Source organism: Rhinichthys klamathensis, unplaced genomic scaffold (genome assembly GCF_029890125.1).
Source record: "Rhinichthys klamathensis goyatoka isolate OS25496 unplaced genomic scaffold, OSU_Roscu_1.1 h1tg000138l_1, whole genome shotgun sequence".
NCBI lineage: Eukaryota > Metazoa > Chordata > Actinopteri > Cypriniformes > Leuciscidae > Rhinichthys > Rhinichthys klamathensis.
The window spans coordinates 502,804-507,737 of NW_026606673.1; the positions used below are offsets into that span (position 1 = coordinate 502,804).

At 47.7% G+C, this 4,934-nt stretch overlaps 1 pseudogene; it reads right to left on the bottom strand.

Moving 5' to 3' along the window:
- Window positions 1–524: 524 nt before the first annotated feature.
- Window positions 525–4,668, bottom strand: LOC130089861 (uncharacterized protein K02A2.6-like; annotated as a pseudogene).
- Between the last annotated feature and the right edge of the window lie 266 nt (window positions 4,669–4,934).

Below are 4,934 nucleotides of genomic sequence, written 5' to 3' on the forward strand. Positions count from 1 at the left end.
GTTAGTCCATGCATTCATGACCTCGAGACTAGATTACTGTAATGCTTTATTAGCTGGTTGTCCTGCATCCTCAATAAACAAGCTACAGTTAGTGCAAAATGCAGCCGCTAGAGTTCTTACTAGGTCAAGAAAATATGATCATATAACACCAATTTTATCATCTCTACACTGGTTACCTATCAAGTTCCGTATCAATTACAAAGTACTACTACTGACCTATTAAGCCCTAAATGGTTTAGCTCCTGTGTATTTAATGGACCTTCTATCGCCCTACAATCCATCTATTGAGGATTCGAGGCTTCTGGTCATTCCTGTTATATCTTTGAAGAACAAGAGAAGACGTTCGTAATCTTGTAAATCTTTACTGAACTCAAGGCAGCATATAACATAGACCACATCTAGCTTGATCAACTCCCGGAAACACACTGCCCGAAAACACATATCTCCACCCCAGAACAGCCACGCCCTCCCCAGGCTTTTAGCCTCTTAAAGGAACCTCACTCTGACAATAGGCAGTCAATACATTACACCCCTTTTCCCCAGTCCACAAAGTCTGAAAACCTTCTTGGAGGGTGATGCTCTCTTACAGGGTACCTCCGAGACTGAGGGGACTCAGACATGCCCTCAGCTCCAGCTCCAGTAAGGTCAACATCAGGGTCTTCCACATCTAATGCAGGTGGCTGTAACTCAAGCATCTCAGCCCCTGGGGACTCAGGCGGATGGACAGTGTAGCCACCTGGCTCAGGCCTTGATTGGTCGGACAAGGGTGCCGTCCTGTCCAGCAGCTGGTCAACATGTCGCCTGTGCATTTGCCCATCGCTAGCTCTGACCTTGTATGACAGGGGACCTGTGACATCTACAATGATTCCAGGCATCCACTTAGAACCTCTGGTGTAGCTTCTCATGTACACCAAGTCCTTAGGTCTAAACTCTCTGATTGTGCCAGGGCATTTTTCAGCATTAAGCTCCTGTCTGCGAAGCATGTCACCATCATGGTCAGGGTGCAGACGATCAAGGGCCGTGGTGAGTCGCCGATTCATGAGCAACTCAGCAGGACTTTTTCCAGTAGATGAATTGGGTGTGACGTGCTGTGACAACAAGAAACGGGCGAGCCTGGTCTGCCACTCGCCCTTGGTGATGCGAGACAGGGCCTCCTTGGTTGTCTGCACCATGCGTTCAGCTTGACCATTTGAGCTTGGGTGATATGGTGCTGTAGTGACATGTCGAATGCCGTTTCGCTCTGCAAACTCTTGGAATTCCGCAGAAGTGAACGAAGCACCATTGTCTGAGACTATGACGTCAGGCAAACCATGTGTTGCAAAAAGTAGTCTCAGTGTGTTGATGACAGCTGATGATGACATGGAACTCATCAGAGACACCTCCAGCCACTTGCTATGTGCATCAACCACTATGAGAAATACTTTGCCCTGAAAAGGGCCAGCAAAGTCAATATGCAGCCGGGACCATCTTTTTGTCGTCCACTCCCAAGGGTGCACTTTCGCCTTAGGTGGTGCATGACGTGACATCTGACAGGTTTCACATGCCTTGACAGTCTCCTCAATGTCTCGGTCCATGCCCGGCCACCACACATAACTCCTTGCGAGTCCCTTCATGCGTACCATACCCGGGTGCGCGTCATGCAACATAGCCAGTACTTCTCTCCTTGCCACGCAAGGAACAACCACCCGGCTTCCCCATAGCAAACAGTTCTTGTGCGCAGAGAGTTCATGGCGGCGTGAAAGGAATGGTTTGAACCGGCTATCCATTACATCAGCCGGCCACCCATGCAGCACCCAGCGCATTACTCGTGCTATGACAGCGTCTTTGCGTGTAAGGTTAGCGATTCGCTCAGCATGCATAGGTGCATCTGGCACCATTTCAAGTAGCAACACTTCCAATGGTGGTGGTGTAACAGCATCAGATGCCGGCAAGGGTAAGCGACTCAGGGGGTCAGCATTGCCCATTTGTTTGCCCGGTCTGTAGCATAGCTCATAGTCGTAAGCTCCAATGATCAAACTCCAACGTAGCATCCGTGGCGAAAGGATGGTAGGCATTGGCTTGGAATGGTGCAGGAGTCCCAGCAGGGGTTTGTGATCTGTAAAAATCACGAAATGGCGGCCTGCGAGATACTGGTGAAACTTTCTGACTGCAAAAACAACCGCCAATGCTTCCTTATCAATTTGGGCATAATTCCGCTCCGTGGTGGACATTGTTCTGGAAGCAAAACAAATGGGCCTCTCCTGGCCATCACATTCCATGTGGAACAATAAAGCCCCAAGCCCATAGGGTGAGGCGTCGCAAACCACTGCCAGGGGTTTCTTTTCATCATAGTGGACCATCACTTTATCCGTTTGCAGCAACTCTTTCGCCTGAGCATATGCCATCTTGTGCTTCGCAACCCACTGCCAAGTAGCAGACTGGTCTAGAAGGCGATGCAGGGGTTCCAGGACGGTGGCCTTATTTGGAAGAAAACAGCTGTAAAAGTTAAGCAGCCCCAAGAACGCCTGAAGTTCTGTTTTGTTCTGTGGAGGCGGAGCTTTTTGGATAGCATCCACTTTTTCACGGGTTGGTTTGATGCCATCTTTATCCACTCTAAACCCCAAAAACTCCACTTGATCAGCAGCAAAAATGCTTTTCTCTTTTTTTAGTCACAGCCCAGCTTCAGCGAAGCACTTCAGTACGGCCCGTAGCCGTGCATTGTGTTCTTCCATGGTTTTGCCCGAAATCAGTATGTCATCCAGGTATGGTTGGACTCCTGGAATTCCTGCGAGCAAAGTGTCCATAAATCTTTGAAATATTGAAACAGCCGTTGACACCCCAAATTGCAACCGTCGAGCCCGGAAAAGCCCACGGTGGGTATTAATAGTCAGTAAGTCGGCTGCGTCATCATCCACTGGAAGTTGCTGATAAGCCTGTTTCAGGTCAAGTTTAGTGAAAACTACTCCTCCAGCTAGTTTCGAGAACAGTTCAGATACTGTGGGTATAGGGTACACATCTGGCTTAACAGCTGTATTCACAGTACAGCGGTAATCACCGCAAATCCTCAGGCCCCCATCTTTTTTTGCTACAGCCACTATAGGTGTGGCCCACTTTGCATGGGGAACAGGTTCAAAAATTCCTTGAGCCACCAATTTGTCCAACTCCTCATCAAGCTGGGGCCGTAAAGCAAAAGGAACTGGGCGGGCTTTGAAGAAACGTGGAGTTACTGTGGAATCAATGTCAATAGAGATCGGGGGGGTCCGGCAAACCCCGATGTCCTGAAAAACCTCTGAGTATTCAGCCAGTATTTTCTCCATGGACTGCAGCTGTACCCTGTGTACCCCTTCCACTGATATTCCCAGGGCATCAAACCAGTCCCGTCCCAACAGACTAGTTCCCTGGCCCTGGATGACGAACAAAGGCAGTGTGTTTCGTGATCCTTTGTATGTCACTTCCACAAATATTTTTCCTTTCACTTCCAAGGTTGCCTGTGACCACTGCTTAAGTATTCCATTGTTGGCATGTATTTCAGGGGGTTGGGAGGGCCACAATGAGTGGTAGGTGTGCTCACTAATCAAGGAACAGGCCGCTCCTGAATCCACTTCCATTGTGTGTGCTTGTTTGTTTAGTATAACAGTGGCCAGATATGGCCTCTGCCCCCCTCTTTCTGATTTATTAGTGGTGCTGTAAATGGAATAATCATTTTGCTCTTTGTGAGTTATAATGTTTGTGTACCGTTCTGCTGTGGTGCTGGCTGCATCCTTGTCAGGACCATGTTTAGTCTTTGTTAAACACACACGAGCAATGTGTCCTCTTTTTTTACAGTAATGGCATACAGCAGTGGAAAACCTACAGGCTTGTGGGGTATGCTGACCACCACATCTGAAGCATGGCTTGTCACGTTTAGGATTTTCATTTGAAGTTGCAGTCTTATGAACTGATGCCTGCGCATGGGCTGCATAATGAACATCGTCCTCCAGCCGTGATTCGTTTTGATGCTGACGAAGCAGGCGAGCATTTAACAATGCTGTTTCAGCAGCCAGTGCCTTTTCTTCTGCCTCTTTAAATGTTAGTGTAGGTTCAGCCAGCAGGCGTCGCTGTAACGCTTCATCCATAACCCCGCACACGATTCTATCACGCAGCATTGCTTCTAACTGATCTCCAAAAGCACAGTGCACAGACAAACGTCGAAGCTCAGCAATGTAGTTTGAAATACTTTGATTAGATTTCTGCTTACAATTGTGAAAATGAAAACGTTGAACAATCTCTGATGGCGCTGGGCTGTAATGACGTTTTAAGGCAGCGACAATGTTTGCATAAGACACAGTAGAGGGCTGCGTTGGGGCAAGCACTGAACGTAACGTGGAATACGTTTTTGCACCACACACACTGAGCAGAACGGAACGTTTTTTTGCATCATCCTCAATATCATTTGCATGAAAAAAACATTCCAGTCGTTCTGTGTATTCTTCAAAAGAGTTACTCGAACTTTCGTCAAACTCTTCGATACGGCCGAGTGTAGTCATGTTCGCTTCCAGATGCAGATTATTTTCACTCACTTTCACAGTCGCATCATATGGATTTATCTGCACACAGTCGGTTCGAGTCCGCTCGTCGCCAGTGTTATATCTTTGAAGAACAAGAGAAGACGTTCGTAATCTTGTAAATCTTTACTGAACTCAAGGCAGCATATAACATAGACCACATCTAGCTTGATCAACTCCCGGAAACACACTGCCTGAAAACACATATCTCCACCCCAGAACAGCCACGCCCTCCCCAGGCTTTTAGCCTCTTAAAGGAACCTCACTCTGACAATAGGCAGTCAATACATTACAATTCCTAGGATATCTAAGTCCACTAAAGGAGGGAGGGCGTTTTCACATTTAGCTTCTAAACTCTGGAATAGCCTTCCTGATACTGTTCGTTGCTCAGACTCGCTCTCCCAGTTCAAA